Here is a 14,252-nt window from a genome sequence, read left to right as displayed (position 1 = left end):
CCCACAGTCATCCTAAATGGTGACGATAGGAAGTATTGGACTTGGTTTGAACATTTTGACTTTTGATGGTTTGCATGGTGGAAATGAAATAAAGAAACTGAAAACACGCCCCATTCAGTAACAGTATGACTGTCTCAGATTGCTTCTTTTTTTTGTGTGGTAATAATGGCAAGGATGTGACTGTATGGTCATGTGGAACTTAAGTGTACAGTTGTGTATTATGATAAATGTCTGTATCCTACCAGTTGGAGGAGCTACAGTTTTTCCTAATAAATCATGATAGTCACGTGATCTGAAATGAGCATAGCCCAGACAAATTAATCTCATTGTCAGGAGAACTTCGGACGGTTACAGGCAGGAGCTGCCCTGCGTTTCTGCACGGTTTTAGTTATGTGCCCAGGAGTGGATGAAGGGGAGGAGTGGATGAAGGGGAGGAGTGGATGAAGGGGAGGAGTGGATGAAGGGGAGGAGTGGATGAAGGGGAGGAGTGGATGAAGGGGAGGAGTGGATGAAGGGGGAGGGATGAAGGGAGGAGTGGATGAAGAGGAGGGATGAAGGGGAGGAGTGGATGAAGGGGAGGAGTGGATGAAGGGGAGGAGTGGATGAAGGGGAGGAGTGGATGAAGGGGAGGAGTGGATGAAGAGGAGGAGTGGATGAAGGGGAGGAGTGGATGAAGGGGAGGAGTGGATGAAGGGGAGGAGTGGATGAAGGGGAGGAGGATGAAGGGGAGGAGTGGATGAAGGGGAGGAGTGGATGAAGGGGAGGAGTGGATGAAGAGGAGGAGTGGATGAAGGGGAGGAGTGGATGAAGAGGAGGAGTGGATGAAGGGACTATGCCAGAAACCATCACTCAGGGCAAAGACACTTGATTGAGCTGCCTGTTGTAATGGAACCAATAAAAGTCCCAAAAAATGAAAAACCCACCCACTTTGCACTCCAGAAAGGCTAAAGCAAGATTTCAAATGCTATTTGAACCCAGGTCTGTATAGATCATAGAGCTTTGGTAGGGATGTAGACTTCTATACTGTCCTTTGAATATGATTACGGCCCTGATAGGAATAAACTAGTTATTAGCCTCATTAATACTCCGACCCTGGTTACGGACCTGATAGGAATAAACTAGTTATTAGCCTCATTAATACTCCGACCCTGGTTACGGACCTGATAGGAATAAACTAGTTATTAGCCTCATTAATACTCTGACCCTGGTTACGGACCTGATAGGAATAAACTAGTTATTAGCCTCACTGATACTCCAGACCTGATAGTAATAAACTAGTTATTAGCCTCACTAATACTCCGGACCTGATAGTAATGAACTAGTTATTAGCCTCACTAATACTCCGACCCTGGTTACGGACCTGATAGGAATAAACTAGTTATTAGCCTCACTGACACTCCGGACCTGATAGTAATGAACTAGTTATTAGCCTCACTAATACTCCGGACCTGATAGTAATGAACTAGTTATTAGCCTCACTAATACTCCGACCCTGGTTACGGACCTGATATAGGAATAAACTAGTTATTAGCCTACCCACATCTTTATTTAAAGCCCTGATGTTATACCCAATGCGCTTTGAGTTGTATGGTCTCTCATCTACCTTCAACTGTTTAAAGGGAGAATCAGACATTTCCACCTGGACAGCATCACGGATCCCTTCTCTTGTTTTTGCAGGTGTGGAATCAGCCAGAATTATAGGATTGTTTTCATTGCTCTGACATATTTTTGTACATTTAACATCCGTCACCAAGCCTGCTACAGGATATGGGCAGCTATAGCTCCAAGGCTAATGGGATAGTGCCAACGTTCTTTACAAGTAGTTGAGCCCAGAGAAAGTTCCAATATTATGTTTCTTGTTCATTTATTTTCATGCTGAAGTTTAATTGTGGCGATAATGTTGCTTCATTAGAAAGGAATGTTTACTTTTTTAGAAGTAAAATAAATGAAAGCTCTTTATTATTGCTTTCATCATGAGTGTTTCATAATAGGCGAAGTCAACTGTCACTTGTCCACTTAGTGAACTACAATATAGAGTAATAGCCAATGAAAGTTAAACATCTTAGAGACAGGACAAGCCAAAACTACCGTAGCCAGTGAATAAATAAGCTGTTCCAATTCTCTCTCCCAAGCTACTGACTACGAACCTAAAGAAACAAGTGGCTTTCTGCAGGACAGGTACGTTTTCAATTACATATAAACTTTGCATGCATTTACAGTGCCTTCGGAAAGTATTCAGACCCCTTCTTTTTTTTCCCCACATTTTGCTACTGTCACGTCCTGACCAGAGAAAGCTTTTGTTTTCTATGGTAGAGTAGGTCAGGGCATGACTGGGGGGTTGTTCTAGTTTATTTTCTATGTGGTGTTCTAGGTTTATTTTCTATGTTGTCTCTAATTGGGGATCTAATTGGGGATCATATTTAAGTAGCATTTTTTTCCACCTGTGGGTTATGGGATATTGTTTGAATGTATGTGTGTTGAGTTAGTGCACATAGCATCTCTGTAGTCACGGTTCGTTGTTAGTTTATTGTTTATTTGTTTTTGTCATTGCTAAGTTTCATTTTATTCATTCAAATTATGTGGAACTCAACATACGCTGCGACTTTGTCCGATATTCATTCCAGCAAACGTGACAGCTACGTTACAGCCTTATTTAAAAATGTATTAAAGTTTTTTTCCTCTCGTCAATCTAAACACAATACCCCATAATGAGAAAGCAAAAATACATTTTTAGAAAAAAACGGAAATATCACATTTACATAAGTATTCAGACCCTTTACTCAGTACTTTGTTGTCTCTCCAGAGATGTTCGATCGAGTTCAAGTCCAGGCTCTGGTTGGGCCACTCAAGGACATTCAGAGACTTGTCCTGAAGTCACTCATGCGTTGTCTTGGCTGTGTGCTTAGGGCTGTTGTCTTGTTGGAAGGTGAACTTTTGGCCCAGTCTGAGGTCCTGAGCGCTCTGGAGCAGGTTTTCATCAAGGACCTCTGTACTGTGCTCCTTTCATATTTGCCGCGATCCTGACTAGTCTCCCAGTCCCGGTCCCTCAAAAACATCCCCACAGAATGATGCTGCCACTACCATGCTTCACCGTAGGGATGGTGCCAGGTTTCCTCCAGACGTGACGCTTGGCATTCAGGCCAAAGAGTTCAATCTTGGTTTCATCAGACCAGAGAATCTTGTTTCTCATGGTCAGAGAGTCTTTAGTTGCCTTTTGGCAAACTCCAAGCGGGCTGTCATGTGCCTTTTACTGAAGTCTGGCCACTCTACCATAAAGGCCTGATTGGTGGAGTGCTGCAGAGATGGTTGTCCTTCCATCTCCACAGAGGAAATCGGGAGCTCTGTCAGAGTGACCAGCGGTCACCTCACCGACCAAGGCCCTTCTCCACCGATGGCTCAGTTTGGCCGGGCGGTCAGCTCCCTGACCAAGGCCCTTCTCCACCGATGGCTCAGTTTGGCCGGGCGGTCAGCTCCCTGACCAAGGCCCTTCTCCACCGATGGCTCAGTTTGGCCGGGCGGTCAGCTCCCTGACCAAGGCCCTTCTCCACCGATGGCTCAGTTTGGCCGGGCGGTCAGCTCCCTGACCAAGGCCCTTCTCCACCGATGGCTCAGTTTGGCCGGGCGGTCAGCTCCCTGACCAAGGCCCTTCTCCACCGATGGCTCAGTTTGGCCGGGCGGTCAGCTCCCTGACCAAGGCCCTTCTCCACCGATGGCTCAGTTTGGCCGGGCGGTCAGCTCCCTGACCAAGGCCCTTCTCCACCGATGGCTCAGTTTGGCCGGGCGGTCAGCTCCCTGACCAAGGCCCTTCTCCACCGATGGCTCAGTTTGGCCGGGCGGTCAGCTCCCTGACCAAGGCCCTTCTCCACCGATGTCTCAGTTTGACCGGGCGGTCAGCTCCCTGACCAAGGCCCTTCTCCACCGATGGCTCAGTTTGGCCGGGCGGTCAGCTCTAGGAAGAGTCTTAGTGTTTCCAAACGTCTTTCATTTAAGAATGATGGAGGCCACTGTGTTCTTGGGGACCTTCAATGCGGCAGACAGGGTCTGAATACTGCCAGGTCGCAGTTGTAAATGAGAACTTGTTCTCAACTGGCCTACCTGGTGTAATACTAAAAAATAAAACTTATGTAAAGAAGGTATTTCTGGTTTTTATTTCTAATACATGTACAGAAATATCTATAAAACCTGTTTTCTCTTTATCATCATGGGGTATTGTGTTTAGATTGATGAGAGGAAAAAATGATGTAATACATTTTAGAATAAGGCTGTAACATTAACAACATGTGGAAAAGGGAATAGGTCTGAATACTTTCCAAATGCACTGTAGAGCAGTAAAAAGACATGCTTTGTCATACCCCTGTTATACCACAGCTGTCAGCCAATCAGCATTCAGGGCACGAACCAACACGTTTATAATTTGACTTAACATTCCGTTTGCCATACATTAAGCAGACGTCCTGTAGTGGAAAAGCTGTGTGCCGCAGAGTACATGCCAAGTCAGGCTCCTATTCCTTAGATGGTACAGTATTGAGAATAGAGAAACCTGAGCCACTTTGTGTTGGAGCGTGTGTGTGTGTGTGTGTGTGGACGTGTTTAACTATACTTGTGGGGACCAGAAGTGCCCACAAGAATAGTAAACAAACAGAAATTTGACCAACTGGGGACATTTTGTTAGTCCCCACAAGGTCAACTGCTATTTCTAGGGGGTTTAGGGTTAAGGTTAGAATTAGGGTTAGTTTTAGGGTTAAGAACTAGGGTTAGGTTTAGGGTTAGGGTTAGGGAAAATAGGATTTTGAATGGGACTGAATTGTGTGTCCCCACAAGATTAGTTGTACAAGACTGTGTGTGTGTTTGTGTCTGTGAGCCATCATCTGCTGATGAACAATGAGTGGGTGATCAGGAAATTGTTTTGGCTGCAGTTAACTCTCTTCCTCTCCTCTCCCCGCCACCTCCCCCCTCCTCTCCTCTCTTCTACACAGCCAGTGGCTATGAGAATGGGATTTGTGAATCTCATTGTAGAAAAGAGCACAAGGCTCTCTTTCTGATACACCTGTAGATAGACCTGTCTAGGTCACCTGTAGATTGACCTGTCTAGGTCACCTGTAGATAGACCTGTCTAGGTCACCTGTAGATAGGCCTGTCTAGGTCACCTGTAGATAGACCTGTCTAGGTCACCTGTCGATAGACCTGTCTAGGTCACCTGTAGATAGACCTGTCTAGGTCTACTGTAGATAGGCCTGTCTAGGTCACCTGTCGATAGACCTGTCTAGGTCACCTGTAGATAGGCCTGTCTAGGTCACCTGTAGATAGACCTGTCTTGGTCACCTGTAGATAGGCCTGTCTAGGTCACCTGTAGATAGACCTGTCTTGGTCACCTGTAGATAGACCTGTCTAGGTCACCTGTAGATAGACCTGTCTAGGTCACCTGTCGATAGACCTGTCTAGGTCACCTGTAGATAGACCTGTCGATAGACCTGTCTAGGTCACCTGTAGATAGACCTGTCGATAGACCTGTCTAGGTCACCTGTAGATAGACCTGTCTAGGTCACCTGTAGATAGGCCTGTCTAGGTCACCTGTAGATAGACCTGTCTAGGTCACCTGTAGATAGGCCTGTCTAGGTCACCTGTAGATAGACCTGTCTTGGTCACCTGTAGATAGACCTGTCTTGGTCACCTGTAGATAGACCTGTCTTGGTCACCTGTAGATAGACCTGTCTAGGTCACCTGTCGATAGACCTGTCTAGGTCACCTGTCGATAGACCTGTCTAGGTCACCTGTAGATAGACCTGTCTAGGTCTACTGTAGATAGACCTGTCGATAGACCTGTCTAGGTCACCTGTAGATAGGCCTGTCTAGGTCACCTGTAGATAGGCCTGTCTAGGTCACCTGTAGATAGACCTGTCTAGGTCACCTGTAGATAGGCCTGTCTAGGTCACCTGTAGATAGACCTGTCTAGGTCACCTGTAGATAGACCTGTCTTGGTCACCTGTAGATAGACCTGTCTAGGTCACCTGTAGATAGACCTGTCTAGGTCACCTGTAGATAGACCTGTCTAGGTCACCTGTAGATAGACCTGTCTAGGTCACCTGTAGATAGGCCTGTCTAGGTCACCTGTAGATAGACCTGTCTCGGTCACCTGTAGATAGACCTGTCTAGGTCACCTGTAGATAGACCTGTCTAGGTCACCTGTAGATAGACCTGTCTAGGTCACCTGTAGATAGGCCTGTCTAGGTCACCTGTAGATAGGCCTGTCTAGGTCACCTGTAGATAGACCTGTCTAGGTCACCTGTAGATAGGCCTGTCTAGGTCACCTGTAGATAGACCTGTCTAGGTCACCTGTAGATAGGCCTGTCTAGGTCACCTGTAGATAGGCCTGTCTAGGTCACCTGTAGATAGGCCTGTCTAGGTCACCTGTAGATAGACCTGTCTTGGTCACCTGTAGATAGACCTGTCTTGGTCACCTGTAGATAGACCTGTCTAGGTCACCTGTCGATAGACCTGTCTAGGTCACCTGTCGATAGACCTGTCTAGGTCACCTGTAGATAGACCTGTCTAGGTCTACTGTAGATAGACCTGTCGATAGACCTGTCTAGGTCACCTGTAGATAGGCCTGTCTAGGTCACCTGTAGATAGGCCTGTCTAGGTCACCTGTAGATAGACCTGTCTAGGTCACCTGTCGATAGACCTGTCTAGGTCACCTGTAGATAGACCTGTCTAGGTCACCTGTAGATAGACCTGTCTAGGTCACCTGTCGATAGACCTGTCTAGGTCACCTGTAGATAGACCTGTCTAGGTCACCTGTAGATAGACCTGTCTAGGTCACCTGTAGATAGACCTGTCGATAGACCTGTCTAGGTCACCTGTAGATAGACCTGTCTAGGTCACCTGTAGATAGACCTGTCTAGGTCACCTGTAGATAGACCTGTCTTCACCTGTAGATAGACCTGTCGATAGACCTGTCTAGGTCACCTGTAGATAGGCCTGTCTAGGTCACCTGTAGATAGACCTGTCTAGGTCACCTGTAGATAGACCTGTTAGACCTGTCGATAGACCTGTCTAGGTCACCTGTAGATAGACCTGTCTAGGTCACCTGTAGATAGACCTGTCTAGGTCACCTGTAGATAGACCTGTCGATAGACCTGTCTAGGTCACCTGTAGATAGGCCTGTTTCAATAGGCCTGTCTAGGTCACCTGTAGATAGACCTGTCGATAGGCCTGTCTAGGTCACCTGTAGATAGGCCTGTCTAGGTCACCTGTCGATAGACCTGTCTTCACCTGTAGATAGGCCTGTCTAGGTCACCTGTCACCTGTAGATAGACCTGTCTAGGTCACCTGTAGATAGGCCTGTCTAGGTCACCTGTAGATAGGCCTGTCTAGGTCACCTGTAGATAGACCTGTTGATAGACCTGTCTAGGTCTGTGTTTTTGTGTCCTTATACTATAGGAAAATAGTATTATTGTTTAAACCTGTGTCCTCGTGTTTAAACCTGTGTCTTAGTGTTTAAACCTGTGTCTTAGTGTTTAAACCTGTGTCTTCGTGTTTAAACCTGTGTCTTATTGTTTAAACCTGTGTCTTAGTGTTTAAACCTGTGTCTTAGTGTTTAAACCTGTGTCTTAGTGTTTATACATGTCTTATAGTTCAAACCTGTGTCTTGTTGTTTAAACCTGTGTCTTGTTGTTTAAACCTGTGTCTTGTTGTTTAAACCTGTGTCTTAGTGTTTAAACCTGTGTCTTAGTGTTTAAACCTGTGTCTTAGTGTTTAAACCTGTGTCTTGTTGTTTAAACCTGTGTCTTGTTGTTTAAACCTGTGTCTTGTTGTTTAAACCTGTGTCTTAGTGTTTAAACCTGTGTCTTAGTGTTTAAACCTGTGTCTTAGTGTTTAAACCTGTGTCTTAGTGTTTAAACCTGTGTCTTTGTGTTTAAACCTGTGTCTTATTGTTTAAACCTGTGTCTTTGTGTTTGGGATCGGACCCTTTTTAAAAAAAAAAAATTTCACCTAAAATGACATCCCCAAATCTAACTGCCTGTAGCTCAAGACCTGAAGCAAGTATATGCATATTCTTCAAATCAAATCAAATCAAATAAAAATGTATTTGACATGAAACACTTTGAAGTTTGTGGAAATGTGAATTTAATGTAGGAGAATATAACACATTAGATCTGGTAAAAGATAATACAAAGAAAACATTTTTTTAAATCACCTTTGAAATGCAAGAGAAAGGCCACAATGTATTATTCCAGTTTAGGCACAAATTTGATATTATCCACTAGATGGCAGCAGTGTACACTACTGTTCCAAAGTTTGGGGTCAGTAAGAAAAGTCCTTGTTTTTGAAAGAAAAGCTATTTTTTTGTCTATTCAAATAACATCAAATTGTTTAGTTTAAGAAACAGTCACCTCACAAGTCCTCAACTGGCAGGTTCATTAAATAGTACCCTCAAAACACCCGTCTCAACATCAACAGTGAAAAGGCGACTCCGGGATGCTGGCTTTCTAGGCAGAGTTCCTCTGTCCACTGTGTGTTCTTTTGCTTAATCTTTTCTTTTTATTGACCAGTCTGAGATATGGCTTTTTCTTTGCAACTCTGCCTATTGTAAGTCTTCAGGTATCAGGTCTCACGTGTGTTTCACCACTGTGAAACCCCTGTGAAACTCTGAACTCAGGTGCTTCTCTCCTGTGTGCACCAGTATTGAGACTGCTCTCTCTCATTGTGTCACTGTCATAAAGGCAGCTTAGAAATTAGAATTTAATTGCATGTTTAGTTCAGGATGAGATGCTGACACCCTCCCTCGTCCCTACTAAAAGCTGTAAAAACATTATGTTGATTGAAAGAGTTTTGTCCAATGTCCCTCTACGCTACGCGTGTTCGCGGTCGCGCACCTCTTCAAAGACTGTCGCTCAAAATAAATATCATGCAGCGCAGAGACGCAAGAGACAGATTGATCTTCACTGAGTTCCTTTACTAGTTTGGACTATATATATCAACGTTTTTTCTGTGATCGAATCAACCTTATATCAGCCCCTTTTCAATGCAACAAAACAAAACAAATCTAATTTTACAAGATTGAGTCTGTGATTATGTTGTAGGCAGAGCCAGAGCACAACGGAGTAGAATTCTATTGTCTGGGGTAGCCCACGAGTGGTCTTTCAATCACCTGGGAGTGAAGGCGCTTTTCAGATCAGAGCGCAGAGTCGCGCCTGTGCACATTTGTTGATAATCTTTGCTAGTTAGCGAGTTATTCGCCCAGTAATAGATAAGTATAGGTCGGCAATGGGGAGTTACTGCATTCCGATAAGAGCACACAACGCGTCAGACAACAACATTGACGAATACGCTGATTCGGTGTGCGAGTTCATTAGAACGTGCGTTGAAGATGTCGTTCCCATAGCAACGATTAAAACATTCCCTAACCAGAAACCGTGGGTTGATGGCAGCATTTGTGTGAAACTGAAGGCGTGAACCACTGCTTTTAATCAGGGCAAGGTGTCTGGTAACATGACTGAATACAAACAGTGCAGCTATTCCCTCCGCAAGGCTATCAAACAAGCTAAGCGCCAGTACAGAGACAAAGTAGAATCTCAATTCAACGGCTCAGACACAAGAGGCATGTGGCAGGGTCTACAGTCAATCACGGACTACAAGAAGAAACCCAGCCCAGTCACAGACCAGGATGTCTTGCTCCCAGGCAGACTAAATAACTTTTTTGCCCGCTTTGAGGACAATACAGTGCCACTGACACGGCCTGCAACGAAAACATGCGTCTCTCCTTCACTGCAGCCGAAGTGAGTAAGACATTTAAACGTGTTAACCCTCGCAAGGCTGCAGGCCCAGACGGCATCCCCAGCCGCGCCCTCAGAGCATGCGCAGACCAGCTGGCCGGTGTGTTTACGGACATATTCAATCAATCCCTATACCAGTCTGCTGTTCCCACATGCTTCAAGAGGGCCACCATTGTTCCGGTTCCCAAGAAAGCTAAGGTAACTGAGCTAAACGACTACCGCCCCGTAGCACTCACATCCGTCATCATGAAGTGCTTTGAGAGACTAGTCAAGGACCATATCACCTTCACCCTACCTGACACCCTAGACCCACTCCAATTTGCTTACCGCCCAAATAGGTCCACAGACGATGCAATCTCAACCACACTGCACACTGCCCTAACCCATCTGGACAAGAGGAATACCTATGTGAGAATGCTGTTCATCGACTACAGCTCGGCATTCAACACCATAGTACCCTCCAAGCTCGTCATCAAGCTCGAGACCCTGGGTCTCGACCCCCCCCTGTGCAACTGGGTACTGGACTTCCTGACGGGCCGCCCCAGGTGGTGAGGGTAGGCAACAACATCTCCTCCCCGCTGATCCTCAACACTGGGGCCCCACAAGGGTGCGTTCTGAGCCCTCTCCTGTACTCCCTGTTCACCCACGACTGCGTGGCCACGCACGCCTCCAACTCAATCATCAAGTTTGCGGACGACACAACAGTGGTAGGCTTGATTACCAACAACGACGAGACGGCCTACAGGGAGGAGGTGAGGGCCCTCGGAGTGTGGTGTCAGGAAAATAATCTCACACTCAACGTCAACAAAACTAAGGAGATGATTGTGGACTTCAGGAAACAGCAGAGGGAACACCCCCCCATCCACATCGATGGAACAGTAGTGGAGAGGGTAGCAAGTTTTAAGTTCCTCGGCATACACATCACAGACAAACTGAATTGGTCCACTCACACAGACAGCATCGTGAGGAAGGCGCAGCAGCGCCTCTTCAACCTCAGGAGGCTGAAGAAATTCGGCTTGTCACCAAAAGCACTCACAAACTTCTACAGATGCACAATCGAGAGCATCCTGGCGGGCTGTATCACCGCCTGGTATGGCAACTGCACCGCCCTCAACCGTAAGGCTCTCCAGAGGGTAGTGAGGTCTGCACAACGCATCACCGGGGCAAACTACCTGCCCTCCAGGACACCTACACCACCCGATGCTACAGGAAGGCCATAAAGATCATCAAGGACATCAACCACCCGAGCCACTGCCTGTTCACCCCGCTGTCATCCAGAAGGCGAGGTCAGTACAGGTGCATCAAAGCTGGGACCGAGAGACTGAAAAACAGCTTCTATCTCAAGGCCATCAGACTGTTAAACAGCCACCACTAACATTGAGTGGCTACTGCCAACACACTGTCAATGACACTGACTCTACTCCAGCCACTTTAATAATGGGAATTGATGGGAAATGATGTAAATATATCACTAGCCACTTTAAACAATGCTACCTTATATAATGTTACTCACCCTACATTATTCATCTCATATGCATACGTAGATACTGTACTCTATATCATCGACTGCATCCTTATGTAATACATGTATCACTAGCCACTTTGACTATGCCACTTGGTTTACATACTCATCTCATATGTATATACTGTACTCAATATCATCTACTGTATCTTGCCTATGCTACTCTGTACCATCACTCATTCATATATCCTTATGTACATATTCTTTATCCCCTTACACTGTGTATAAGACAGTAGTTTTTTGGAATTGTTAGTTAGATTACTTGTTTGTTATTACTGCATTGTCGGAACTAGAAGCACAAGCATTTCGCTACACTCGCATTAACATCTGCTAACCATGTGTATGTGACAAATAAAATTTGATTTGATTTGATTTGAACGTGTAGGCTACATTTGGGCCGGGTTTGCGTACAATGGTCAGGGTTCGCACATAATGAGCAGGGTTCGCACAGAATGAGCAGGGTTCACACACAATGGTCAGGGTTCGCACATAATGAGCAGGGTTCGCACAGAATGAGCAGGGTTCACACACAATGGTCAGGGTTCGCACATAATGAGCAGGGTTCGTACATAATGAGCAGGGTTCGCACATAATGGTCAGGGTTCACACATAATGAGCAGGGTTCACACACAATGTTAGTCAGCCTACCTGGTGGTGGGTCAGCCCGTGTCTGCCGCAACTCTGACTACTGTTAGTCAGCCTGCCTGGTGGTGGGTCAGCCCGTGTCTTTTTAATTATATGCGCTAAACATTTAGCTAGAATTGGTGCATTTACAACACTGAAATGTAAGGGGCCGCCAATTTTTTAAATGGAATGGATCTTTATATAACGGAAAATAACGGTCCTCTTGAGCCCTGGAGTTTTCCTGGACTTTAATTGCATTTAAGAAGTTCCTCCTCAGTAACTTGGCTTCACATGAGTCTTTCTGTACAGATGTTAATTTGACATTATTAATAGAAAAAAATCCATAAAATTATCTTCGGTTAGAGGAGATGGAGGAGACTGAAACGAAACCATATGCTTAAAGTACTTTTGCTTCCTCTTTCAAAATATAATTTGTTGAATCATGGACGAAGTTTCAGTAAATTATTTTAGGTAGCATTTCTATGTTGAAGATAAAAACATAATTTGGTGCATCCCCCCCCCCCCATATTCCATCCAGGTTGCTTTATTTTTATAATACAGTATATTACACTTGATGTTTCTTTAATAAGTTCCTCCATTTCTCTTTGTTTTTCCTCTGACTTATTCTGTGCCTCTATAGTACAGTTTTTATTGCTATCTATCTGTACTGTTAGTCCTTCTATATCCTTTGTTAATATGGACTCTTTTGATCTAAATTGCTTTTGTTTTATAGATGAGTACTGAATTGCATGGCCTCTAAAGGCCCATTTAAAAGTGTCTCATACAATACGGGGATCTGCTGTACCTATGTCGGAAAAGTTCAGTTATAAATTACTATGTCCTTGTTAAAAATATGTTATCATTCAATAGGCTCTGATTAAATTTCCAATATCCTCTCCCACGTGGAAATTCTGTAAGAGAAATGTATATGCCAATTATCTGATTGTCCGACTGCATTCTGTCCCCTATCAACACTTTTTAACTTTTGGTGCCGACGAGAATAACATAAGAAAGTAGTCAAGACGACTAGCTTGATTGAGCCTCTGCCATGTATATCTCACGAGGTCTGGATATTTAAGCCTCCATATATCCAACAGTGTCCATGACATTCGTGATTTCCTTAAGTGCATATCTCCCACCATAACAATATAATATTGTATTGCTTGTAGGGTTGATAATTTATTATATATATTTTCTAAGAAACGTGGATCATTATTATTTGGTCCGTAAAGGTTAATGAGCTATATCTGTTTATGTCCAATAACATATTTAAAATCATCCATCTACCTTGAGGATCTGTTTTGACAATTTGCACATTCAGATCAAAATGACTGTTAATTAATATCATCACCCCTTTAGAGTTTCTTCACCCATTTGAGAAGTATATTTCACTCCCAGTCCTTTTCCCATACAACTTCATCTAAAATTGTTGAATGAGTTTCCTGTGAAAAATAGATATTATATTCCTTCTCTTTAAGACAGCTGTATCCCAGAGGATGTGGTTTCATTAGGAATCCCAGTCATTCTCAGTAGATGTTGCTCCCTTCTCAGATTCAGCTGCGACTATCTCTGTATTCAGTACTAGAATCTTACAAATTGTTTGGGTACATAAACATTCATAAACATCCCCCATTTCAAAACATTTTCTCCCTACTGAACACTACCCAGACCACACTTTAGTGGAACAACCGGGAAAGGAAGGTCCCACAGTGAAAAAAGGCTTGCTCGCTCTGCTGGCTTTGTTTTGTGACTGCCATGTAACAGTCTCTGAATGGGAGAACTTGCACAAAGCAGCCAAATATACACACTTCACTATTCCAACTTATTGAGTATTGTGGAATCTTTCCAGAAATAACATGAAGTACTATCATATTATCATTATTATTTAATGGACTGGGAGACGTGTAGTACAACCAAGGCCTAATTTAAATTGATAGTAGCCTCTAATATCTTAAATGTTTTTAAAAAACGCACAGGAAACTGTAGCTTCAAACAAAAACGAGGCGTTTGGATGTATTTTTATTTGCTGTTCTAAGCCAAAATGTCTGGAATTGGAACTGTTTCTGGTCTCTGATTTCTTTCCCAGAAACAGTTCAAGACTCTCTGAGACTGAAGAAAAAAACCTGCATTTTCAGTCTTCAGAAATGACGTATTGTGTTACCTTACTCTGCGACTGTTCTGTTCACCCTGTTCGTCTCACTCTGGACGTAGTTGGCAGTGAGCTGTGAATTTACAGTAGCTGTCAATGACATACCCAGTCAGTATCAGGATCATATCAAAAGAGCATTTCATTGGCAGTAGTTATGAACATACACCCATCCCATAATTCA

At 44.3% G+C, this 14,252-nt stretch overlaps 1 protein-coding gene across 3 annotated transcripts in view; it reads left to right on the top strand.

Annotated features, from left to right (window-relative positions):
* Window positions 1–14,252, top strand: part of LOC112218898 (bisphosphoglycerate mutase) — a 50,980-nt gene that overhangs the window by 4,169 nt on the left and 32,559 nt on the right. The window lies entirely within an intron of this gene.

Source organism: Oncorhynchus tshawytscha, linkage group LG19 (genome assembly GCF_018296145.1).
Source record: "Oncorhynchus tshawytscha isolate Ot180627B linkage group LG19, Otsh_v2.0, whole genome shotgun sequence".
Classification (NCBI taxonomy): domain Eukaryota; kingdom Metazoa; phylum Chordata; class Actinopteri; order Salmoniformes; family Salmonidae; genus Oncorhynchus; species Oncorhynchus tshawytscha.
Note: the sequence above shows the minus strand (reverse complement) of the source record. Positions and strands in the feature narration are given on the sequence as shown.